We start from the raw sequence: 13,567 nt of genomic DNA on the forward strand, positions 1-13,567 counted from the left end.
AATAGGAAATAGCCATATGCTGCCATCCACTACGTCCCGCAACAGGTATCCACATGAAGTGGGCATGCTGCAGGGTTGACAGAACTTGCAGTTTCCGCGTATCAGTTTCTACGCTCGAGGACATCAACCGAGACATTTGGCTTAACCTAGGCAACCAAAGAGTGTATCGTACTGTCCGGGAGAGAACAGGGTTCTCCTTGAATGTGTTCCTGGTCTTTCCAGGCCGCTCATAGCGCAACCAGCCAACAAGAGGCGTTACGTGATGTCTTACCGTAACTTATATACACGGCAGGAATCGGGCTGTCTCGTTAACAACAAGGTGTTTAGGGTCGACTGACACTCGCAAGAGAAGAAGGAAGCCGCTACAGGACCTCGCTTGGAGGAATTCGCCCATAGCGGGCGGCTTTTACACCGGCGGCGGCCGCCGTTTATCCGCCCAGAATTCCTATACGGGGCGTACTACGCCGATGGACCGCCCGGTGCCGAGAAACTGAGCTGATTGACGGCTGAATTCAGCGGCGGCGTGCTCGTACTCGGCCAGCGACCTCCGTGAGGCCGGGGTCGGCGGACTAGCCCTCGGCCTCGTCTCACCCACCCAGCGTCCCGCCGCCACCGGCGGGGCGACGGGTCAAGCGGCGGGTGACCGCCGACCTCAAGGAGCGACGCCGCACCCAGAGCGTAAACAACGCATTCGCCGAGCTGCGCGAGGGCATTCCCAACGCACCGGCCGACACCAAGCTGTCGAAGATCAAGACGCTGCGGCTGGCCATCTGTTACATAGCCTACCTCATTGACCTGCTGCAGGGACCGCCGCGCACCAGACGTGCTTCAAGGCCGACCTGTAGGAGGCCCTCGCAGCACTCACGTTTCTCCAGCAGCAGCTCACGCCGCTCAACTCGCCTGACTACGTGCGCCGAAAAGTGCCGGCGAACGTGGTACAGGCCGAGAAGAGTGCCAAAGGCCGGACGGGCAGGCCACAAGACGTCTGGGCGCTGCAGCTCAAGGACGATGCCTTAGACTCGTCGCCCACGCGTCGGCCGACTGCACGCAACTGGAACTCGCAGCACGGCGGTGTTACTGCTGTTCTCGCATACGCAAACATTCGAATGACCCAGCAAGCAACATGCAGAAACAGTGTCACCGTGGTGGGTCGACACTGACCGCCTGCACCGATGCTTCGATCAGTGCCGTGCCGGACGAGACAAAATGTGATATGTGAACGGAAGGATTGCTAGTATCATTATCGCTATCATCACTTCATATAATTTGTGCTGCGAGTTGCGTCAGAGGACTCGCCCAGCGCCTGTCACGCTGCTGCATTCGTCGCGCACGGTAGCCGCAGGAGCGCGTAGTCACCGCAATATCTGTAGTTGAAAGGAAAGCGGCGATATAGTCTCGGAAGCACGGTGTTGGGCGCCGCCGTCCTTCGTTAAAAAAAAGCACACATTCAAATTTGGTCGCAGGCGGACGAAAGCGTAAACTTATTCGCCGCTAGAAACTAACGCGCACGAGGTTAACGTGGTTGTAATGTTTAAAACTGTACACGACGCACCCTGCCTTGCGCCGATGTGCTACTTCATGAGAGCAGATCCCTAAGCCAGACAATGTATGTTCCTATAGTCTTTCTTGTTTTAGAACTATTTTTTGAATAATGTCTAGAAGGCATACTTTTAGCCGGTGCTTGGTGACATGAGCAGAGACTGACGCCGTACTCTTCCGAGAAACCATGCGTCGGAACCCAAGCAATATGCCAAGCGAAACACCGCGCTCCGCGCACTGCCGCGGGTGTCACAATACAGGTGAAATATGCACCACGGAGAAAAGCGGTGCGAACCCGTACGAGACAGTGCTCCGCGGTCGCAAGCGGAGCCATCACTACAAGGAAGAGAAAGACGCATGGCGCGAAGTCAATCCCGGTGAGGAACTGCAGGCGAAGAAAGAGGTGTTATATTTCTCCGTGGGTCACTGCGCCGTGGACTCACCTATATATTCCCCCGACGCATGTCTTCCGGCTGAGGAGCTGGCGACTGGCCGCATCTGAATTCAGCAGCTGAGACCGCCCGCTCGCCGTCCCTCTGCAGCGCTCGGCCTTCGTCAGCGACTGGCCGCCCCACGGCCCGAGCGCGGATTCACTGTGGGTGAGCTGAACACTTATCAGCCTCTTTTGTGCTTTCCGCGTCCTGCGGTTTCTCGCCTCACATGTGCGAAACGCTCCGCCCCTATTGTTTTGTATTGTTTGTTTGCTATTGTTGGATCTTTTGGTATATACTCATGCATGAACTGACTCTCGAATCGACCAAATACAGCACAGAAAAAAAAAAGTTATGTGCTTTTACGCGCCAAAACCACTTTCTGATTATGAGGCACGCCGTAGTGGAGGACTCCGAAAATTTCGACCACCTGGGGTTCTTTAACGTGTACCTAAATCTAAGTACACGGGTGTTTTCGCATTTAGCCCCCATCGCTATGCGGTCGCCGTGACCCGGATTCGATCCCGTGACCTCGTGCTGAGCAGCCCAACACCATAGCCACTGAGCAACCATGGCGGGTCAAATACAGCACAGAAATTTTCGGCAGCGAGAAGGGGTGCATCATAAGGTTAACGACCAACGCAACTATACACAATGTAGTCCCATCGGTAGGATTAAACTCTTAATGTGCAACGACGGCCGCGTGCCGTATATGGGCGTGTACGGTTTTGCTTGATAGTGGCTGTTCTGTTTCGCCACAGAGTTTCGTGCATCAGTCAAACAGCAAGTGTTACAAGGTCTCTCAGTTTTAATTCTCGCTTACGTACAGGCAAGGCTGAAGCAGCAGAAATGATCGACACACTATGATGCCTAAGGCTCTGCTGCACAATTTATCGACTCCTCTGATCCTCTATTGGCCAAAGATCGACCCAACTACTCGAATAAACGTGAAACATATGCTCATTCTTCGCCTTAACGACAGGAATGGAAATTAGTCGAATCTAGAGAGTGGCCACGAAAGCGAACGTCCGTCATATCCCTTTTTCCAAATAATTATAGGTATACGCGTTATGCAACGCGAACTTTTCTGTTTATGATGGTCGGTTGCTCCGGGCCTACATTGACTGACGTAAAGTTGCAGGTGAAAACAGATGTTATATGCAGGTATGCATGTGCAGAAAAGCAGCACCTTGTACAGCGCCATTCTTTCGTTCCAAGGTAAGACTATGCATATGCGGGAGCCAGCGCCTGATGACAATACTCGCTTGTCTGTTACCAAAAGCTACGAAATCGCTTCTCTCCCTTAACATGTCAAGGCACATTAAGGACTACTTTTCGCTTGTGTTTGGTAGACGAGGTTGTCGGAGACAAAGAACTGGAACTGCACCACTTTGAACGTATAATATGGGGGTATTACTCAATTTCACGCGTGCGCATTTTACCCTTCTCTGGGTCGCACTGTGCCAGTGGAGCGGCAGGCGCTCGCTAGCTCTCACTCACAGCTGTCACCCTTAACCCGCGGTTCCCAGTGAGTTGCGCCGACGGCGGGTTCAGGCCAGGGGGACAGGGCGAGTCTTTGACTTAAGGTGTTGTTTATCGACCTTATGGCTACATATACCAAAAAATCCAAGAATAGCAAACAATACAAAACAATAGGGGCGGAGCGTTTCGCACATGTGAGGCGAACAACCGCAGGACGCGGAAAGCACAAACGAGGCTGATAAGTGTTTAGATCACCCACAGTGAATCCGCGCTCGGGCCCTGGCGCGGCCAGTCGCTCACGAAGGCCGAGCGCTGCAGGGGGACGGCGAGCGGCGGTCTCAGCTGCTGAATTCAGATGCGGCCAGTCGCCAGCTCCTCAGCCGGAAGACATGCGTCGGGGGAATAGCGCTTCTCGCCAAGCGGCGGAGAGGGAGCCTCTCCGATTCCAAGAAAGGGTTTACAACGCAGGCGCCAAATAAAACTACGGACGAAGGAAGCCGACACGGGACAACCACGCAGGCGCGTTTTTTCCTGATGCTTTGACTCTTGACAACGGCCATTTATTCCTGCGTCAAAAAGTTAGACGTTCAGTTGTTAGTGTGCCTACATGGTTGTCCGTGTCGTCTTACTTCGTCCGTCGTATTATGCGGCGCCTTCGTTGTGAACATGTATAACCAACTTGACGACACCAGCACGCGTCCTAGAAAGGGGAAACAAGGGAACAGGGTCTCGCTGGCTGCCAGCGCGGTGAAACAGGTGAAGCAGCGCGCACTGAGACCTGCCGCAACCTCGCCCAGTGTCGAGGCTAATAGCACTTCAGCGTCAGGCATTCTTTGCGCATGTCTGTCCTTTCTTCGCTGTCAGGCATGTCGCATCGCTTGGTTCCCCGGGATGCCGTAGTAGAGCTGTGCACGGGCTCGGGCCGGGCTGGGGCCATTTGGAGATTCTCTTACTCGGGCCGGGCCCGGGCCATGCTTTCTACGTCTCGGACGGACCGGTCGGGCTCCCCGATCTCGACTGCGTACCTTATGCAAAAGTATGCTTGTCTCACATGTAGGTACAGCAGGAAGTGCAATGTATTTATCAAAAATGGAATCTACAGGGATGGGAGAAAAGTAAAAACGCTAACAAAAGGCAAACGAAAGCTAGCGGAGGCTCGGAATGCGTTTTCGGTTCTGTGCGCGCGCTGCATCTGTATAAACGATTTTGTCATATGGAATGCAAGAGTTCAACATTATAAGGTCATTTAAATAAATTGATTTTCCTGATATTGTTTATTTTTGTGCCGGCGTCGCCTTATTGCGGATCGGGCCGGGCGAACTCTCGCTTCTTTAGCGTCGGGCCGGACCGGGCCGCCTGTGGTAGTGTAGCGCCCGGGCGCGGGCTCAGAAGTGGGCCCGTGCACAGTTCTATGCCGTAGCGGTGCGCTTAGGGGACTCGCAGAAGCCGCTGAGGCGCCATGTGGTAATTGTCGCGTATCTAGTATGGCTGGCGCGATGGAAGGAGTTCACCGGCGCCTTTTGCGCAGCGCGCTGTGTTGTCTGAATAAATGCTATCTCCCGTGAAGCATGATAGTTGACCGTGGAACATTATTCGAGTGCACTTTCTTCAATGGGCATATACCACCCAATAAATCTCCGTCAACTGCTTGGCGCGGAAATCTTAGCCCATTCCCGAAAAACAATTCCTGGCCACCTGCCTGGCGTGACAAGTCAGAGTTTCGCTTCAGTTATGAGGATATCTGTGGAGGTCGTCCGCAGTGGTCTGCATCATATTATTATCTAGAGTCAGTTGTCTCATCGCACGGCGCGTGAGCTCTCGCGTTCTGTTCCCGCAAAAAGATGATTGGCGCGGTAATTTATCGTGTCATCATGCTTAACTGTAGAATGCATACACCTCCAATGTGGCACCCGATGTGAAATAGGATAAATTACGTGCCCGGGTTTGATTCTGAGCATGAGGCTACACGAAAGCATTTCGAAAGGTGAAAAATAAGCACCCAATCAATGGGGGTGAAGAGGATATATTTACACTGGGATCTTTTGCTCACACACACACACACACACACACACACACACACACACACACACACACACACACACACACACACACACACACACACACACACACACACACACACACACACACACACAAAGAAAGTGAAAAAGCAAGCAAACAAGACAGCATGTAGAAAGCCCTAGGGCAAGTGCCAGTTGGTGGCCGCTGTAATGACCTTCTGAAGCTATGACTTCGGCGATTCTTCGCGGCATTGACGCATACAGCGCCATTACAGTCTCAGTTTCTGCTCTTAGTGCGTCCCATGACTCTTGGATTGCTCTCGAAAGTGCATCGGCGTTGGTGATGCGATGACTTTGGGCAGCGAGGCGCCTTTTCATTAGGCCCCACAGATACTCAATTGGATTGACATCCGCGCCGCTTGGAGGCCATGGAAAACGCAGCACACCGCAAGAGTCGCGAGTAGCTCCCGCAAGGCGCGCAGTATGCACTGGGCTGCGGTCGTGCTGCAGCCAGTAAAACCCGTCAGGGAACGGGCCGTCCAGGGCGTACGGCACCAGGGCCACCTTAATGATGTCGCAGTACGACGGAGCATTAAACGTTCCATCGATGAGGACTAAGGGGCCAAGTCCATCTTTGCTGATGGCTCCCCAGATGGCAACGCAGCACCGACCACTCGACAGCACACGCTGCGTGTACTCCGATCGGTATCTAAAAAGAACGAGAAAAACACTGCCATTATGAACTGCGTCATACCCGCGGCGAGTGCAACTTTTATCGTCACAGACAATACACTTTCTTAACAGAACTCGGCGCGCGAAAAGGAAAGCTAAACTACTTTAAATTGTCATGACTGTTTGGTTTGTTGAGAATTGGGTGCTTTTAATAAAAAAGAACATTTAATCTAAAAAACAATGCCTGCGTGACGAGAATGCTGCTAGCTGAGTTGCTAAATTTCTCTATGATGGCTGATGAAACAAATACAGCGGGCATATTTACTGAGACAGTAAGCTTAGACAGTACTCTTGAGACAGCTTAGTATTGACTTGTACGCTGCTCGCCAAAGACAAAATGCAGGTTCCACTTCGTTTTGCATTACAGATTCGTATCTAATCATTAAACACTTTGTGTTAAAGACGTGAACCTCAGCCATACCTGTAGTTCAGAGGCCGCCAAACACTCTGCTGTCGGTCGCACCTGGTGCAGCACGTGGATTCGTCAGTAAAGATGACTTGGCCCCATTCTTCAACACCCCAGTGCTCGTACGCCCTAGCGAATTCCAGCCGCTGCCCTCGTTGGTTCTCTTAAGAATGGCTTTTGAGCTGCGACACAATTTCGCAATCCCCCTTCTTTAAGGCGCCTCCAAATTTTGTCGCATGACATATGAAGGCCGAGCTCTTCATTTCTGTGGCGCTCAAGAAAGCATCAACGACAACGGCGGCAATATTCAGTTTGTCTTCTTCGCCAGAGATCCTCGGTCTTCCACTGCGGTGGGCGTCAGCAATCCTTCCTCTATCGTCACGGAAGGCTTTTACCACTCGCGCCACAGCTGATATACACGTTCCTGTCAGGCGACGTATTTCTTTTTGGGGCACGCCTTCCATGAAGAGGCGTGCAATATACCTTCTTTAGTGTTCCGGAAAGCGAGGCGGCATCGTCGGAGTACACGCTACAACACAATATGTGGTTTCAGAAGCAGTAAAGGACGGACAGGAATTGTGGGTCACAATGGCAGCGCATCGATGCTCGCGTTATCAGTTGAAAAATGATGCTGCTTTGATCGGCAACACGACAAGGAAGATATTTATTCAGGGAACGTAGCCCGCCGCCCAAAAGATACTCCGGGATCTACGTCCACCATCGCAGCAGCAGACGCAGACGCGCGGCGATGGTCCTACAGCGATTCAGCGGCTATAACGCGAGTTAAAAGCGCATCCCGGGGGACCAAGCGATGCGACATGCCTGACAGCGAAGAAAGGACAGACATGCGCAAAGAATGCCTGGCGCGGAAGTGCCATGAGCGTGGCCTCCGCGATCGGCTCCGTTCGGAGCCGATCGGCGCGCCGCCGGAGCTGATCGCGGAGGCCACGGCCATGAGCCTCGACACCGGGCGCGGTTGCGGCAGGTGGCGCCGCAATGCAGTTTCGCGTCGCTCCGCCACGCACTGGAGATCCCGCAAACTTTTGCTGCTGACTGTACCTTGAAAATAACATTGCAGATGTTTACGTGGGAGCAGTAGGGACGGTAGTAGAGACAGGGCCGCATATATGGAAAATGTAGAAGGCCTTAGCAACCACGGTTAAACGCGAGTGGCCGAAAGGCCGCCGGTGACGCTCGATGGCCCTGCAAACGCTATGAGAATACGTCGTGCTACCTTAACGCCTTTTACGCCAACCTAACGTAACCTAACCGAATGTTAACCTAAGCAAACGTCGCCTAGATGGAAGGACAATAGTCGGCACAGCGTAACCGCTGTGAGAATACCCCGCGCCACCCTAAGGCCTTTTACACTAAACTAAGCTAAGCTAGCCTAAACGTAACCTAAAGTGGGCGAGACGCGAAGCGAATACTCCTCACGGCGTGGAATCAGGTAATCGCGTTCAACCGCGGTTGCCCGGGCGCTGTGTGTTAATTTCACTCAAAAATGTTCCTGAAAAGATGCGGACAGCAGCATAGGAAAAGTCTACCAAGAGCGAAGACGCTGCACTAGGAGGGCAGGCCCGGCCGCTACTACGGCCCCAACTTTTCCACCGGGAAAATCAGTGATGTTTTTTGAAGGTACAGCGCCGTAAGGGGCGAGAAAGATTTCATCCAGCAAGACTGACTCACCACTAGCGCCACACGCACGAGGAAGTCTGTACGACGTACAGTACGTACAGAGGCGATCAATATGAAGGTGATCGCTCGAGCGGCGAACGAGGAAAGGAGCAGTGCCACGTTACGTCGTCACCCTCCGTGGCGAGGGAAACATCAGAGTAGCTTCCCTTTCTCTTTTCGCTGTTCCTTGAGCTGCTGTCACTCCCTTTTAGCAAGTCCCAAATTAGGTTGTTTTTTTTTACGCGTCAGCAGACAGATACGCACGTGTCGTAATCTTGTGTATACTGCCATACCGGACGCAATCAATCGGAAGTTAATCGAGCGAGCGTCAACCTATGCTAGTAAAGGCCGCCTTGCGCGGCATTTTTTTTTTTATCTTGCAGGAATAAAGTTACGCTAGCTTCCGCTGCACTCAGGCTCTTCAACAAAGAGCGGGCAGTCTTCTCAGTAACGATAGTGTCAGGTTTCACTTTTTTCTTTAATTCCTCATTTGCACTGCACACTGCCGCATCTATTAGCTCTGCGAGGGCAGCACATTTTGAAGCTCCCAGATGATCGAAATTATTACCGCAAAAGCGATACATGAGTAATCGGCAGGAGAAAGCAGCGGACGTGGCAGCGTCCAGAAAGAATAACGACACCGAAAACCGCCCAAGGTGGTCGGTCATAGGAATGGAAAGGTGCTTTCTAGGCAAAGATGCATAGAGTGACTCTGCTATGGCTGGGTCTCCTCGAATGCGATTCCATTCGCCTTCTACAGCTTGGCACAATGTTTCTGGACTCCCTGTGTCCGGATGCATACGAGCCAGGTTAGTTTTTATAATGCCCCAAATGTTTTCAATTATGTTGAGGTCCGGACTCCGCGGTGGCCACTCCAGCTGTGCGATGCCACTGCTGTTCAGGTACTCCTGCACTACAGATGCGGTGTGTACAGGGCACCCGTCATGTTGAAAATAAAGCAGCCGTCCGGGAAGGGTACATTAATAGCATATGGGAGAAGAATGCTGTTACATAGAAATTTGTAAGCTTCAGCTGTCAGCCTCTCCGGAATGCGGTACAGCGGGCCAAGACCTGCCTAGATGATGGCACCCCACACGTTCACAGAGACACATCCGCTGGCAGCAAAGTTCAGGACGTTGTCCTCATCGCACCTTCCGGAAAAGGGAAAGAAAAAAATCAATTTTGAAATGCGCAAAAAGCCCGCGCATTCCTATCTTACTATTTTACCTGGACCCGTAGACCCTCCATACGCGGAGGCGCTGATTCCAGCAAGTGGAGAATGTGCACTCGTCGCTGAAGATAACTTGATGCCATTGGTGCGACCTCTAGTTTCTGTGACGGTTAGCAAATTCTAACCGTTTCTAAAGGGGAGTTGCTGTAGCTGCTGGCTACGTGACTCTTCAGTCCTGCCTCATGATGTCGCCTTCGAATAGTGGGCGGACTAACGTCAACGTCGAGCTGCTCGGCAATTTCTTTTGCTGTTGTGAAGGGGTCTTGGACGGCTGCAGCTACGATGAGGTGGTCTTCACCTTCAGTCGTTTTCCTGGGCCTGCGACGATGAGGGGCATCCGCTACACGGTTCTCTCTAAAATAGGCATTGAGGGTACGGTTTACAGTTTTCTGTGGACGGCCTACTACGGCAGCAATTTTTCTCTGAGAGAGGCCTGCCTTTCCTAGACCGATTATTTCGCTCCTTTCCTCCGCAGTTAACCGCCGTGGCATAGTTGGAGCGACTGAAGGCGGGAACAAAAGAAACGGCACTTATGTGTCACGCAGAGGCTCTGATAAGTCTGACATGCTCGCCGGAAGCTGCACACTGAGGACGCCCGGTGACTTTTCTTTTTTCTATGCATTACCGGTCCGGCGCATGTGGGCCGTAGAAATAGTGACAGTGTTATCAAAACCTGTGACGGCAGGAAGACCTGCCCTGCTATATCGGCAAAAATGAAAAAGAAATGATATAGAATGCAGATAAACCGAAGCCCAGAGAACAAACACAGGAAAAAGGCGGCGAGGTAGTGATAGGGATGACGGTTGTAGCCCGGAAAAGCCTACGAGAGAAAGAAGGCAACGCAATCTTTATCGTCGCAGTTCCGATGTCGGCCGCTATGCAGCTGGAAAGGCCCGCCGGTCGATGCTCGCGCGATCCCCTTCATAATGATCGCGACTGTACCTTCAGACACAGCGATCAGCAAATGACGAGCCCGTGCCCACTGCTTCACCGCGCCGGCCGCCAGCATCGCAGTGTAAACAAACTCCACCCCACTGCGCAATGCTTGCACGCTGTTACGTTTCGCCTACGACGCGCATGCAACGGACGCCGGGGCTTCGTTCAAAGCGGCGGACATTTTGGCCCGTTCGGCGCCGCCGCTACGCCTCCCCGCCAAGCGCGTCCAGGCATGTTCCAATGCCACGTGTCTTCGTGTGCGCGCGTGTGTGTGTGTGCATGTTGGTGCCCACGCTTGTCAAAGCGCGGCAGCCGGGGAGAGGAGCTCCCCCAACTGTGAAGCGAGGAGGTCTGAGCGGCGCCGGCCCGGCGGATGCGTCACCTACTCGTCTCAACGTGCCCGAGCGGCGCCGTCACGTGCGCGTCTATCGAGGCGTTCCTTCTTGCCCTCAACTGCGAGAGTATAAAAGCAGCTGCCCCCGGACGCCAAGAGAGGCACCGATTTCTTCTGTTGAGTTACGTGCTCTCCCGTCTCTCCACTTCGGTCGACCTGACCGCCCGCTCTTTTGAGATGCTAAAATAAACAAGTTGTTCTGTTAGCAGTCGACTCATGCTTTGCCGCGACCTTCGGATGCTTCCAGCTGTGCCCCAGGCCGCCAGGCCAACGCTACCCTTGGGCTTGCGACCCAGTTGCAACAACGGGTGTCAACGCTGAGATTCCAACAACGCCTAGAAGACAAACGCAAACAACACAAGCAAAGAAACTTCTCCGTAGTGCCTACGCAAGGTCAAATATTGAAAAAGCAAAAGCCCTCCCACATTTTCCCTATCTCACTCGCGCGTGCGCACAAACGTCGGGCGCCTCCAGAAGTGCTTCGGGGAAATACTACGCCTCGCTGTACTTACGGGCAATTGTGAAACTGCGTCCTGCCCTTGGCTGCCGCGTCGCGTTCAGGCGCGAGGAGCAGCGAGAGCGGCGAAACGTGCGCTTTCTCCGCTACCCTCCGCGAGCGAGCACGTGATCATCGCGTGATAATCGCGCGGCCGCTAAAAAGATATCGGCATGCGTGTGCATTACTACATCCCGCATCTGCGCGTTCAGAAGGTAGCCCCTCGTAACAAGTCATCGGTTTGAGGACGGCCGAAAGAACAGGCGGTGTTCCACGTTCCGTAGTACTCGTGTTCCTGAGAAACGTTTTTTGATGCCCAGTTTCGTGCTATCAACGTCAATTTAAAAGTACCATCAGGAAAATGGTTTGACGGAAATTTATTTACAATACAATTGTAAGGTTTCATTTCTTGTGCTTCGTCAAGTCGGTAGTCCGCGTCTTCAAAAAGCGGTTGTTTATTCTCATCCCAAAAAACGACACGCCGCAAGTTTATTCGCTGAGGGAGCTCTGAGCATGGTTCTACAGCGAAGACGTTCTTCCTTCACTGTGGCTTGCTAAGGGCTGTTTTCAGTATTGCGAGCTCGCTGACGAACCGCAACAAGTGCGAAGTACCGACTGCTGAACGAGCGTTCACCTGGACGCCTTCAGGCCAGCATACATCTAGAGAGCAAATAGGAAATAGCCATATGGTGCCATCCACTACGTCCCGCAACAGGTATCCACATGAAGTGGGCATGCTGCAGGGTTGACAGAACTTGCAATTTCCGCGTATCAGTTTCTACGCTCGAGGACATTAACCGAGACATTTGGCTTAACCTAGGCAACCAAAGAATGTGTCGTACTATCGGAGAGAGAACATGGTTCTCTTTCAGTGTGTTTGTGGTCGTTCCAGGCCGCCGATAGCGCAACCAACCAACAATAGGCGTTACATCATGCCTTACCATAACTTGTATACACGGCAGGAATCGGGCTACCTCGTTGACAGCAAGGTGTTTATGGTCATCTGACACTCACAAGCGAAGAAGGAAGCCGCTACAGGACCTCGCTTGGAGAAATTCGCCTCTGGCGGGCGGCTTTTACACCGGCGGCGGCCGCCGTTTATCCGCCCAGGAGTCCCTGTACGGAGCGTACTACGCCGGTGGACCGCCCGGTGCCGAGAAACTGGGCTGCCTGACGGCTGGCGAACTCAGTGGCGTCGTGCTCGTACTCGGCCGGCGGCCTCGCGAGAACGGACTCGACGGACTAGCCCTCGGCCTCGTCTCACCCAGCCAGCGTCCCGCCGCCACCGGCGGGGCGACGGGTCGAGAGGCGGGTGACCGCCGACCTCAAGGAGCGACGCCGCACCCAGAGCGTAAACAACGCATTCGCCGAGCTGCGCGAGTGCATTCCCAACGCACCGGCCGACACAAAGCTGTCGAAGATCAAGACGCTGCGGCTGGCCATCTGTTGCATAGCCTACGTCATTGACCTGCTGCAGGGACCGCCGCGCACCAGACGTGCTTCAAGGCCGACTTGTAGGAGGCCCTCGCAGCACTCACGTTCCTCCAGCAGCAGCTCACGCCGCTCAACTCGCCTGACGACGTGCGCCGAAAAGAACCGGCGAACGTGGTCCAGGCCGAGAAGAGTGGCCAAGGCCGGACGGGCAGGCCACAACAGGTCTGGGCGCTGCAACTCAAGCACGACGCCCGAGACTCGTCGCCCACGCGTCGGCCGAAGAAACGCAACTGGAACTCGCAGCACCGCTGTGTTTCTGCTGTTCTCGCATACGCAAACATTCGAGTGACCCAGCAAGCATCATGCAGAAACAGTGTGACCGTGGCGGGTAGACAATGAACGCCTGCACCGATGCTTCAAACAGTGCAGTGCCGGACGGGACAAAATGTGATATATAAACGGAAGGATTGCTAGTATTATTATCATTATCATCACTTGATTTAATTTCGCGCAGCGTCTGCCACGCTGATGTGTTCGTCGCGCACGGTAGCCGCAGGAGCGCGTAGTGCCCGCACTATCTGTAGTAGAAAAGAAAGGGGTGATATTGTCTCGGAAGCACGGTGTTGGACGCCACCGTCCTGCGTTAAAAAAAGGCACACATTCAAATTTGGTCGCAGGCGGACGGCACTAGCCTCTTAGCAGCACGCGCACAATTCCGAGCCACCCAGTCAATCGCGAAGTTTGACAAAACGTCGCACGTGCAAGCGTAAACGCATTCGCAGCTAGAAACT

General features: G+C 53.4%; 2 pseudogenes; both read left to right on the forward strand.

Moving 5' to 3' along the window:
- The window catches only part of LOC142586172 (heart- and neural crest derivatives-expressed protein 2-like), a 34,046-nt pseudogene extending 32,886 nt beyond the window's left edge, over window positions 1-1,160 (forward strand).
- A 7,894-nt stretch (window positions 1,161-9,054) lies between these two features.
- LOC142586173 (heart- and neural crest derivatives-expressed protein 2-like) lies at window positions 9,055-13,175 on the forward strand (annotated as a pseudogene).
- The last annotated feature ends 392 nt before the right edge of the window (window positions 13,176-13,567 follow it).

Source organism: Dermacentor variabilis, chromosome 6 (assembly GCF_050947875.1).
Source record: "Dermacentor variabilis isolate Ectoservices chromosome 6, ASM5094787v1, whole genome shotgun sequence".
NCBI lineage: Eukaryota > Metazoa > Arthropoda > Arachnida > Ixodida > Ixodidae > Dermacentor > Dermacentor variabilis.